The sequence below is a fragment of the Bubalus bubalis genome, chromosome 20 (genome assembly GCF_019923935.1).
Source record: "Bubalus bubalis isolate 160015118507 breed Murrah chromosome 20, NDDB_SH_1, whole genome shotgun sequence".
In the NCBI taxonomy this organism is placed as follows: Eukaryota; Metazoa; Chordata; class Mammalia; order Artiodactyla; family Bovidae; genus Bubalus; species Bubalus bubalis.
Window position 1 is genome coordinate 13,190,131 of NC_059176.1, and position 13,433 is coordinate 13,203,563.

General features: G+C 44.3%; 1 protein-coding gene across 3 annotated transcripts in view; it reads right to left on the reverse strand.

Moving 5' to 3' along the window:
* SLC24A4 (solute carrier family 24 member 4) overlaps positions 1 to 13,433 on the reverse strand; it is a 188,267-nt gene that overhangs the window by 82,274 nt on the left and 92,560 nt on the right. The window lies entirely within an intron of this gene.

Here is a 13,433-nt window from a genome sequence, read left to right on the forward strand (position 1 = left end):
AGATGCCTCCCTGCCCGCACCCTCACTCTGCTCTATTCTTCATTTCTAAAGAACCATTTGCCTGGCTGGAGAGACACAAGTCCTGAGGATTACTGGAGAATTAGTAGCAACTCAGGAAAAGCACAGAGAGGCTAGGTAACTCGTCCAAGGTCATACAGTAAGGGGGCATGTCTGAGATTTGAACCCAGGAATCTGGGTGCTGAACCTGATGTCTTTCCCACTAGATGACACGGCCTCCTTGCTCAGGGAGATGGTTTTCCAGAGGACTGCCTTTGCAAAGCCTTCCACTACTCTCTCAGGTACATGGAGGGTTCTTCTACTAAGTCTCTCTTTTGCACACATGTCCCCTCTGGCCATTGGCACAGTGTCCTGCAACGGTTTCTCTGTCTGCCTCCACATTCAGACTATATTAGCCCATAGGGTGCTAGAATTAGGGAAAAAAGTGTCTCTTCCTCAACATATTTTGCTTCTATCTATTGGAATAATCTCATCATAAAGTGACAAGTCAACAATATGTCTGACTTGAATGGCGCCCCCTAGAGTTGTGCAGTGTACTTGCACAGCTGTACACAGTGATCTACCACCAGACCATGGGCACAAGTTCCTTGAGTACACTCTGTGTTTTTCCTTTGATGCTGCCCATTTTCAACACAGCACCAGGCACACGATAGATTTTTGGTGATTTTAACCAGCGAGCATTGCTGCTTAACTCAACTCCAAGAGGCAGGTGATTTCTGACTCTGTTATGAGACCAAGTGATCAGGCTGGGGTCTTTTCATTGTTTCCCCTGCTCTGCTGTGGGAAATCAGGAACTGTGGTTACAAGATGGACACCTGCGTGAGTGGAGACGCTTTCAAAACCGTCATTTCCACTTGGGCTTTCACCCTCATTTCCCACTTTCTCCTTTCAAGCAGGCACTGGGCAGATAGAAAGATGAGACTTAGAGATTTCTTTATTTCCTTTCGCCAACAGCTCCTCAAACACACTTGTTCACTCCAGGCATCAAGGATATCAACAAAAACACTTGTATTTGCAAGTGGGAGTAGGCTTCTCCCCCAAAGCACCAAAGCCCACAGAAATAAACAAGACAAAGCAAAAATAAGAGGAGGCCCAGGTTCTCAGTGGAGAAGACAATGGCACCCCACTCCAGTATTCTTGCCTGGGAAATCCCATGGGCGGAGGAGCCTGGTAGGCTGCAGTCCATGGGGTCGCGAAGAGTCGGACACGACTGAGTGACTTCACTTTCACTTTTCACTTTCATGCATTGTAGAAGGAAATGGCAACCCACTCCAGTGTTCTTGCCTGGAGAATCCCAGGGATGGCAGAGCTTGGTGGGCTGCCACCTATGGGGTCGCACAGAGTCGGACATGACTGAAGTGACTTAGCAGCAGCAGCAGGTTCTCAGGGTGCTTTCAGGGCAGTCAGGGGAAAGGAATTCACTCCACATCACTGCAGCTCATGACGACACGGTCTCTCATCTTAGATGATTCCGTGTTGAGCTATGTATACTGTCCAATACTTCCGCAAGGAGCAGGGAGGCAGGGGCACTCCTAATGACCTGAGGTTCAAGGCTGTGAGTAAGAGCTGCAGCTCCCCATTGTCCAAAGGAGACAACTGTGGCTGGAGCTTCTTAGCCAAGTCCTCTGGTTTACCCGCCTCCAGGTGGCTGGATGTGCTTTCCCCCAAGTTCTGAACCCACAGCTTCTGATCTTTTCCAGTTGATCAAATACAGATCATTAACAGACCACCACCAGTTCCAACATACTGGTGACTTGATTTGAAATTGTGCCTCACCTCCCCAACTCCTACCTTCAGCCTTTAAAGCTCAAGACAAATTCTTCTTCTCTGCAAAGCTTTCTTTAGGCCACTTTCAAGTATCTAACTATTGGGCTAGCTAAAAAGTTCAACTGGGTTTTTCTGTAATTGAAACTCAAACAAACTTTTTGGCCAACCTAATACCTTTGCAATTAATAAATTTTGCTACAGTTGTCTTAATTAACCAATGTGATGGAAACACTCGTTGGAAGAATGTGCTGGAGGTACCAGAGGGCCAGGGGCTGGCACACTTCCATTGTAGAGCAAAGCCTTGGCAGCCAGCTGAGCTCCAGCTCCAATATCTCACCAAAGGAAAACAAAGGCAGGAAGAAGTAACTGAAGATGCTTCAAAATTCCATAATTTTGAATTTTGAGGCAATAACATGGCTTTCAATCCAAATATGAGGCAACATTTAAAAGTCCACACCAGGAAACACTGATTTCTTCCTCAGGTAACACCTTGCATATGAAAAGTAACAGGAATATCATGTTATTTTCTAGCCACGTTTCATAAAAATCCAACTGCCTTTTCCTAATTTCCTTTAGATATATTTGTCCTGCCCCTTCTAGGAGAAAAGAAACCTCAGATCCAACTGCCACTAATTGGAACTGTTTGGATTCATCCGGCCAAATGGGAAAGCTTTATCCCTATCTGCTAAGTCGCTTTAGTCGTGTCTGACTCTGTGCGACCCCATAGACGGCAGCCCACCAGGCTCCCCCGTCCCTGGGATTCTCCAGGCAAGAACACTGGAGTGGGTTGCTATTTTCTTCTCCAATGCATGAAAGTGAAAAGTGAAAGTGAAGTCGCTCAGTCGTGTCCAACTCTTAGTGACCCCATGGACTGCAGCCTACCAGGCTCCTCCGTCCATGGGATTTTCCAGGCAAGAGTACTGGAGTGGGGTGCCATTTCCTTTTCCGTATCCCTATCTAGTAGGTGCCAAAGTTGAGGTGGGATTCAACTGCGTAAGTTTATCGTAATTTAGACCCCATGGAGTGACATTTTTAACTCGGTGTACATGAAATTAACAACATGCTATCTTTTGAGAACCCGAGTCTAGATAACTGTATCTTACTGAGAATGCATTTTACCATCAATTGAGGCCTGAACAAATTAGCAGGGCTCTCAGCAGGCAGTTTAGGAGAGTACTGGCATTTAAATGTCATCTAACCAGGCTGAGAAGAATTAGGTTGTTACAGTTGTTAATTAAGATCCTAAATCTTGCTGGAATCCCCCTCCGGGAGTTCCGTGATCATCCTCAAGTGCTGGATGGTTGCCAAGTCTGCAGCCAGGTTTCCTCGGTCTGGCTGGCCCTGGGTCAGGAGGATCCTAGGATGGAACAGCAGCAGGCATTGGGTGGGGACGGGCCACCCCACAGGAAGACAAGGGTCCCTCATGTGGTAACTCCATCCAGTGTAGCCCACCCTCTTGGTGGTAATTTATGCCCAAACAGCCATAGAAATTCCCCTCCCCACATCATGAGGGTCAGAAAGGCTCTGTTTGGGCCCATTAGGTGGGATGAGTGTGAGAGAACCAAATGAGAAGCCCCTGGCTGGTCAGGGTCCTGGGAAGAAGCAAAGCACTTTTTCTTTATTTTTAAAAAATATTTATTTACTCATTTAACTGCTCGGGGTCTTCATTGCAGCATGTGAGATCTTTAGTTGCAGTATATATGGATATGAGATTTGGACCATAAAGAAAGCTGTGTGCCAAAGAATTGATGCTTTGGAACTGTGGTGTTGGAGAAGACTCTTGAGAGTCCCTTGGACTGCAAGGAGATCCAACCAGTCCATCCTAAAGGAAATCAGTCCTGACTATTCATTGAAAGGACTGATGCTGAAGCTCCAATACTTTGGCCACCTGATGAGAAGAACTGACTCATTAGAAAAGACCCTGATGCTGGGAAAGATTGAAGGCAGGAGGAGAAGGGGACACCAGAGGATGAGTTAGTTGGATGGCATCACTGACTTGATGGACATGAGTTTGAACAAGCTCTGGGAGTTGGTGATGGACAGGGAGGCCTGGCGTGCTGCAGTCCGTGGGGTCGCAACTATTCGGACATGACTGAGCGACTGAACTTAACTGGATGTGAAGTCTTAGTTGCAGCATGTGGGATCCAATTCCCTGACCAGGGATTGAACCCACGCCCCCTGCATTGCGAGCAGGGAGTCTTGGCCATTGGACCACAAGGGAAGTCCCCAGGCTTTTTCTTAGGGCATGGAGAGCTTCAAGGAAGAGGAGGAGATGTCAGTAAAACCAGGCTTTGGGGGCTCACCCCTTTCATGTCCTTTCCCATCCATCCCCTCCTATCTCCAACAAGCCCACCAGTTCTTTCCTCCAAAACGGCTCTCACATGCCCAGCTCCCTGACCCTCTAGAGGACGCCCCCTGCCAGGCTCGCCTCTTCTCAGCCCTGCCGTGGTTGTGCCAGGCTGTTTCTCAGAGGCCCTCAGTGGCCCCCGCTGCCCTAGGGACAAGGCCACCCCCAGGGTGGCACTGACCCGCCTTTCTGTTGCCCAGTGGTTTCTGATGACAATTTACCCCCACCACAGTCCACCTGCGTTTCTGCCAACTTAAACTCACAAACACCCAGGACGGTTAGAAAACAGAAACCAGGCCTATGCTGGGGGTGTGTGGACCGAAGGGGTGATGGCAAGAGCCCATCCTTCTCAAGGCTCAGCCCTGAGCCAGGGCCCGGGTGGAGGCGCCATGGCAGCTGTGCTCACAGGCCTGAGCTCAGGGTTCGGCCCTGCTGGGCCCTTGTTTTGGGTGCTTGGCTTGTTCTCAAAAAGGAGAAGCCAGGTTGGGTTCGCTGTGACCTCCATTAAGTTTTCTGTTCCAGACCACTCTGGAGCCAAATCCTACATAGTCTATTTCTTAAATTATTTAAAATTAATTTTTATTGGAGTATAGTTGCTTTACCATGCTGTGTTAGTTTCTACTGTACAACAAAGTCAATCAGTTATATGTACATCCCCTCTTTTTTTGGATTTCCTTCCCATCTAAGTCACCACAGAGCATTGAGCAGAGTTTCCTGAGCTAGATTCTCATTAGTTATCTGTTTATACACAGTATCAATAGTGTATATATCGAATCCTACATATTCTATTGAAACTGAGCAGAACCTTATAGTACCTTCCCCTGATGTCAAGTACAAAAACCCCTCTAAGTCCCCTGCCTCTTGTTTGTAGAAAAGCTGAAGCCTCCCAGGACTCCCACAAAAGAGCAGGCTCGAGCAGCTAATGATTAGGACAAGAGAGCCACATTCTCTTTCAGTCTCTGATACACATTCCTGGGTTGCTGTACAGACCCTGTAACTGTCAGGAGAGGGAAAAAGCTAATTGCATGATGACCAGACTGCAGCCATGACATAAGGTATTCCACCTTGAGCTGTACCACGTCTATAGGGTTAGTTACTCAGTCGTGTCCAACTCTGCAACCCCATGTCTATGGCTAGCTCAGTTCTAAGAACTGGAGTCAAGAGAATAGGATTAACATCATTGCTCATAATAATACTACATTTTTATGAGCATCAAAAATAATTGTAGCTTGCTCTGCCCATATATGCAAGCAGGCAACTAAAAGTATCAGCAAAGAGATGCTACCCATGTTGACATCTTCCACTCTGAGAATATGGTGCCCTACGTCAGCATGAAGGAGTTACAGAAGATGGACCTTTGCCTCTGATCCCATAGAAATGGAATGATGTCTGACACTGGAAAATTGAAAGCAGCTCTTTTGCCCCTTTCCTGTTGACCCATTTCTGTCCCCCTTCTAACCTTAAAAACCTAAATATAGGAATGAGATCACTAAGCCATTGAAATGAACTCCTGACTTATGTTTTCCTGAATGCACATCATGCCTTGCCTAACCTGCTGATTCTTTTCCTAGATAAAAAGAGGAATGAAGAATGAAGTAGGAAGAAAATGACTAGCTCTCTACCTCCATCAGCCCCATAAACAATCTTGCAGGCAGATCACGCGGGAAAGGTAACATCTGAAGACAGAGCCAGCCAGTCTGCACTCAGTGGAGAATGACCCAGAACCCAACTTGCTGCCTCAACAATTCCCTGAGATTTTTTCCTCCATTTTCCCTTGAAAAACTGTCACAGCTGAGCAGAATCTTGGGAGCTGGTCTCAGGACATGAGTCCACCTTCTCCCCAGATTGTTATTTTTTCTGATTAAAGCAACTTTCCCTTCTACTGACACCTGCCTCTTGAACTATTGGCTTTTCAGTTTAAGTGGCCAAACCTAAGCCCAGTAATATTACGAGTCCTAAATAGCCATAAGTCCTTTGCTTTTATTTTTAGGGTGAGAAAAAACGTAGGTCAGAAAAGCCTCACTACCAGGTAGGCTTACTCTTTAGCTTTTACAAATCCCAATTTGCAACTTAGATAATCACAAACACAACTTTCAGAAACACCTCATTTGAGAAACTCATTCCTTCCAAAATTTGTTGCCCTGGATAATAATTCCAGGGCCTCCCTGGTGGCTCAGCGGTAAAGAATTGGCCTGAAAAGGCAGTAAATGCGGGTTCGATTTCTGGGTCGGGAAGATCCCCTGCACAATGAAATGGCAATCCACTCCAGTACTCTTGCCTGGGAAATCCCACAGACAGAGGAGCATAACAGGCTACATTCCATGGCCCGCAAAAGAGTTAGACATGATTTAGCGACTACACAACAACATAACAATTCCAATCTTGCCAGCCATTCCCTCGGGGTCGTGTGTGACCCCAGTCCTGCTCACTGACAGCCTGATCACTGTCCCACACACAATGTCTGGCCAGGCTGACCTCTACATCTTTACTCATGCACACGCCCTTCCTTTGTCAGTTTAAATCCCTCTTGAGCACAGACAACCCCCACAGGATGACAAAGCAACTATTCTCAGGCAAAAGGTCTTTCTTCCTTCAACAATGGGGGGAACAGCCCTGGACTGAGAGTTAAGGAAAGAGAACGGTACTCTGCTCATCACAGACAGACACCCACGTATCTCCAGGCTGTGACCCCTCGTCAGTCACAGATGGTCACCCCACATGGTGCTCAGGGACTCCTTCCAATATCACAGCCGGGAGAACCAGGCGGGAGCAGAAAGAGCTAGGCACAGAGGGAGGCTAAGTTTCCGGGGGACTCTGAGAACAGCCACCTCTGCACTCTAAATACGAGTTTCAGATTACCCACTGTGATATGTTTCACACCATCCTCCAACCTCAGGGCAGCAACCAGGGAACCTCTGGTGTGTATTACTATAGCAAAAATGGCAGAGAACGTCTCCTTTACCCGGATGCTTCTCTATACAAACCTTATAAGCAGTCAAAACTTAGAGCAAGAAGAAGAAAATTATACTTTCTACCTACCAGACAATGAGAAAATGCTATTAACATCTTGAAGGCAGGAACCAGTGGCTTGTCTCTGTTAGGATCCCTGGGGCAGCACAGAGCCCAGCATGGAGATGGTGCCCTATAACCCTCCATGCTACAGGAAGACTCCAATTCTTATCTATATTTTGGTAGAAATAGGGTGTATGGGTGGCGGGGAGGTGGGCCATCATGAGCAGAGGCTGTGACAGAGATTCAGGAAGCCCTTCAAATGCCCCCATTAGATCTGTTAACGTCACAGCTCAGCAGACTGCTGTGCACATAGGAAACATAATTCTGACCCTCAAAGAGAGATACAGTCAAGAACAGAGAAGACAGACGAAGAAGCAGAACACTAAGTCAAACACGCTGTGTGTAAATCTTGTCCCACTGCAGAGAAAGAGCCACAGATGTGCTAGATGGAAACTGACTTAAGACAAAGAAGCTGTGGGTGTGCTTTTAAATACGACGTTGAGCTGTATGGCGATGCAAGAAGTCACCCTCCCTAAGTTTGGTCTCCATTCCCTCCTTGGGATTCCTGCATCCTGGTCTTTCCTTGAGCATGAGTTCCCACATCTTTCACTTTTTAAAACTGAAGGACAGTTAATTTACAATGTTGTGTTAGTTTCAAGTGTTCAGCAAAGTGACTCAGTTATACAATCTTTTTCAGATTCTTTCCCATTATGGGTTATTACACATGGAATATTAGCCATAAAAAAGAATGAAACAATGCCATTTGCAGCAACATGGGTGGACCTAGAGATGATCATATTAAGTGAAGTCAGTCAGAGCGAGACAAATATCATACAATATTACTGATATGTGGAATCTAAAAAATAATACAAATGAACTCATTTACATTTCATATAGTACTTTCACTACTACAAGATACTGAGTGCAGTTCCCTGTGCTATACAATAGAACCTTGTTGTTTACCTGTTTATATTAATATACGGTAGTATGTATGTGTGTTTATGTTAATCCCAAACTCCTAATTTATCTCTCTCCCCCATACCTGCTAACCCCTTTGGTAACCATAAGTTTGTTTTCTATTTCTGTTTTGTAAATAAGTTCATTTGTATTATATTTTAGATTCCCCATATCAGTGATATTTACGGTATTTGTCTGACTTACTTCACTTAGTATGATCATCTCTAGGTCCATCCATGTTGCTGCAAATGGCGTTACTTCATTCTTTTTTACGGCTAATATTCCATGTGTGTATATGCATCTTCTTATCCAGTTCATCTGTCAATGGCTGTTTAGGCTGCTTCCATGTCTTGGCTATTGTAGACAGTGTTGCTATGGACATTAGGATGCATGTATCTCTTCAAATTATAGTTTTATCTGGATATATGCTCAGGTATGGGATTGCAGGATCTTCTGCTAACTCTAGTTTGAGTTTTTTTCCTCCATGTTGGTTGCACCAATTTACATTCCCACCAACAGTGTAGGAAGGTTCTTTTTTCTCTACACGCTCTCATTTTTCAGTCTTTATCTTTTTACACTATGGCCCATGAAGGAGGAATAAGAGCATATGGGGTTCACCCAACCTCATCTGTCCCCACTTCTCAGGGGACAAAGAATTTCATGATGGATACGAAGCATCACTCCTTAGTCAATTTAAGGTGGGGGGGATGATGGGAGAAGTGGGGTGTGATTTAGTCAAATGAGAATATATACAAATCTCAGTCTAACTACTGGCAGATAACGAGCCAAAATACGAAGGTGTGGCAAACTTTGTGCTCTGACACATACAGCCCACACCAAACTAAACTGGCGATGAAGCCCAACTAATAGGGATTTGCTTATAAATGAAAAGTAAGAACAGCAGCAATTAAAAACTATGAGCATCTCAAGACAATAAACAGAGGGGCACTTGTAAAGCAAACTTCCTCCAAGTCAAGGAGATTCCAACTCGATGGATACATGTGTAGTCAGAACTGGGCAGTATCACCAGCTGTTGAGTGGGATCCAGACTTCTTATAGAATCCTGAAGTAGGGCCCTCAAATACTAGACACTCGTGAAATTTTAGTTCACAAATAAAAAGTGTTAGCAAAGCAGTTCTTAATAGCTAGGCCGGGTAGTTACCCTTCACAATTTCTGCAAATGAAGTTTTTGGAGTTAGTCCTAGGTACATCATTTGTCCAGGCTTTCCAGGTAGTGCTAGTAGAAAAGAGCCCACCTACCGAAGAAAGAGATGTAACAGACATGAGTTCAGCCACTGTGTTGGGAAGATCCCCTGGAGGAGGGCATGGCAACCCACTCCAGTATTCTTGCCTGGACAATCCCATAGACAGAGGAGCCTGGTGGGCTACAGTCCATGGGGTTGCAAAGAGTTAGACACGACTGAAGCAACTTAGCACATACACACACATGTCATTTGTCCATAAGAACCAGAGGAAATTTTTCTTTAACATCAGCTCTGGCCTGTCAGGAGTCCCCCTAAGTCTTCTGGTTAAGCCGAGGACTCTGCTCTGAGAACCACTGGTCTTGAGAGCACTTCTGCAACACTGCCTTGTTAGAGGCAGTGGGGTTGGGAAGCCTGGCTTCCACTCATGGCAACTCAGAGCAAGTTAAAAATAGTGCAGTCAAAGGACTTCCCTGGTGGTCCAGTGGCTAAGACTCTGCTCTCTCAGTGCAAGGGGCCATGGTTCGATGCCTAGTCAGGGAACTAAATCCCAGAAGCCACAACTACGAGTTCTCATGCCTCAACTAAGACTCAGCACAAATAAATAAATAAATAAAATTTAAAAAGTAGTACAGCCAAGATTAACCCTTAACCAAGATATCCGAGCTCCTCAGTCAGGCAGAAATAATTGGCTGTAAAAGTCAGGCCAATACAATCCAGGAATCCCACTCCTGGACATATATAAGTATCTGGATCAAACCATAATTCAAAAGGATATCTGCAGCCCTATGTTCATTGCAGCACTATTCATGATAGTCAAGGAAAAAAATCTTAACGTCCATCAACAGATGAATGGATAAAGAAGATGTGATACATATACACAATGGAATACTACTCAGCCATTAAAAAGAATGGAATAATGCCATTTGCAGCAACATGAATGGACTGAGAGATTATCATATTAAATAAAGTAAGTCAGAGAAAGACAAATATCATGATATCACTTACATGTGGAATCTAAAATATGACACAAATGAACTTATCTATGAAACAAGAAATCGACTCACAGACATACAGAACAGCCTCGTGGTTGCCAAGGAGGATGGGAGAGGGCAGGGATGCAGTGGGAATTTGAGGCTGGCAGGTGTAAACTAATATATATAAAATAAGCAACAAGGGAACTATAGATAGACATAGGGAATTATACTCAACATCCTGTGATAAACCATGATGTACACATACGTATAACTGAATCAATTTTGCTATGCAGCAGAAATTAACACATTGTAAAACAACTATTTTCAATTAAAAAAAAATCAGGCCAAAAGATGGGTGCACAATTTCTAAAGAAAAATAGAAGGACAGTTTATAAATCTATCTGGGGTCAAGTTCAGAACTGCTGGGTTACATTATCCACCTGGGAGGTCACTCAGCCCCTCTCCTACTGAATCCCTTTGTTTTTTCTGCCCTCCCTTCTTATCAGTTGATGTCTGGCTTTTGAGTGGGGAAGTTACCCTTTAGCTCTAGTCTCAAAGCAGTTCTTAATTGGCACCTTGCTTTCTTTGGGTGGAAGGAACCAGGAAATTGACCCTGAAGCAGAAGAGCCTGGAATGACAGTATTCAATTTAGTACCTCTTTTTCAACTCTACCTTATCATTTAAAATTTAACAACATTCACAGTTGTGTAAATGGTATTGCTGATACCCTACATGACTGCACATTAAGCAGCTATTTATGGTTCAGAGTAGTTTCCAAAGTTATAGGAAGAATAATCTGAATTTCTACAGAAAAAACATGATACTAGTCTCTTTTATGATTGTTTTGAACAAAACTCTGTAGGATTATGTATGATGATAAAAGCAGTATTACAAGTGCAGTAATTTCTCATCTGGATGACCCTTGTTAACTGTTTGCAGAAGTCTGCATTTCTAATGCATTTTAACAATGTTGCCTATAGATGTGACTTGCCCAAATCAAGTAAAACATTCTAATTTATAAAAAGAGCAAATGGCGAAATCCAAAGTGTGAGAATTAATGATAAGGGAAAATTAGGACTCATGGCTTTGTTCTTAAAATCTTGTCTTGGATAGAACTAGATAGAAACTGTGACCATCTCCCTTGGCACCTGTTCGGCCTCTATTTCAGATGGCCAGTATCCATGTGGGGCAAGTCCCTTGTACCCACTGCACTGCAGGAGACACTCGGTAACCACCTGAAGGACAACAGTAGGAACTCCTGGAGCCTCTAAACAGAAATCATTCCATAGAAATTTCCAGAAGGGGAGATGCTCACCAGCAGCTTGGATTCTTTGAATGATGGAGAAGTAAAGTCAATCCTAACTGACTGTTTCTCCCTCTTACTCTTTGCCACCAACTCAGAGGGCTCTACAATTCCACCACTGTGGTATCTGGGTGCCCATCTCCCATTCCAAGGCCTGCTTCAGAGAGTGGTCCTAAAAGTGAACATGGGCTACCCAGAAGGGCACGAAAAGCAATAACAAAGCCTGCATGTCCCTCTGCTGGAGAAGTCACTGGAAACAAGGCTGCTTCTGGCCACAAGCCAGAGACGAGACGCTGCTGCCCCAATACATAGATCAAACCATAGGTAAAACAGAGAGCCAGTGGGAATTTGCCATATGACACAGGGAACCCGAAGCTGGTGCTCTGTGACAATTTAGAGGGGTGAGATGGGGAGGGAGGGGACATATGTGTACCTATGGCTAATTTATGCTGATATATGACAGAAATCATCACAATACTGTGAAGTAATTATCCAATTAAAAATAAAAATTAAAAAGAAACAGTGTTGTACATGAAGCATGGAAAATTGGCCCAGGATTCAAATGGAGTCATCAGGGCCCAGACATTCAGAAGAGAAGGGGCAGGCAGAGGGGATCTCAGGATGAAATCAAGCAATGCTGATGCGACTTGGAAGAAAAGGGAAAAAAAAATCTTTTGTGACTGTCTCTTCTTTCAGTGAGCAGGAATCCCTTAGAAGAAATGGAGTAGCCATCATAGTCAACAAGAGTCTGAAATGCAGTACTTGGATGCAATCTCAAAAATGAAAGAATGATCTCTGTTCGTTTCCAAGGCAAACCACTCAGTATCACAGTAATCCAAGTCTATGCCCTGACCAGTAAAGCTGAAGAAGCTGAAGTTGAACGGTTCTATGAAGACCTACAAGACCTTCCAGAACTAACACCCAAAAAAGATATCTTTTTCATTATAGGGGACTGGAATGCAAAAGTAGGAAGTCAAGAAACACCTGGAGTAACAGGCAAATTTGGCCTTAGAGTACAGAATGAAGCAGGGCAAAGGCTAACAGACTTCTGCCAAGAGAATGCACTGGTCATAGCAAACACCCTCTTCCAACAACACAAGAGAAGACTCTACACATGGACATCACCAGATGGTCAACACTGAAATCAGATTGATTATATTCTTTGCAGCCAAAGATGGAGAAGCTCTATACAGTCAACAAAAACAAGACCGGGAGCTAACTCAGTGGCTCAGATCATGAACTCCTTATTGCCAAATTGAGACTTAAATTGAAGAAAGTGGGGGAAAACCACTAGACCACTCAGGTATGACCTAAATCAGATCCCTTATGACTATACAGTGGAAGTCAGAAATAGATTTAAGGGACTAGATCTGATAGAGTGCCTGATGAACTATGGAGGTTTGTGACATTGTACAGGAGACAGGGGGCAAGACCATCCCCAAGAAAAAGAAATGTAAAAAAGCAAAATGGCTGTCTGAGGAGGCCTTACAAATAGCTCTGAAAAGAAGACAAGCAAAAAGCAAAGGAGAAAAGGAAAGATATACCCATTTGAATGCAGAGTTCCAAAGAATAGCAAGGAGAGATAAGAAAGCCTTCCTCAGTGATCAATGCAAAGAAATAGAGGAAAACAGTAGAATGGGAAAGACTAGAGATCTCTTCAAGAAAATTAGAGATACCAAGGGAACATTTCATGCAAAGATGGGCTTGATAAAGGACAGAAATGGTAGGGACCTAACAGAAGCAGAAGATATTAAAGAGGTGGCAAGAATACACAGAAGAACTGTACAAGAAAGATCTTCACAATCCAGATAATCATGAAGGTGTGATCACTCACACTCACCTAGAGCCGG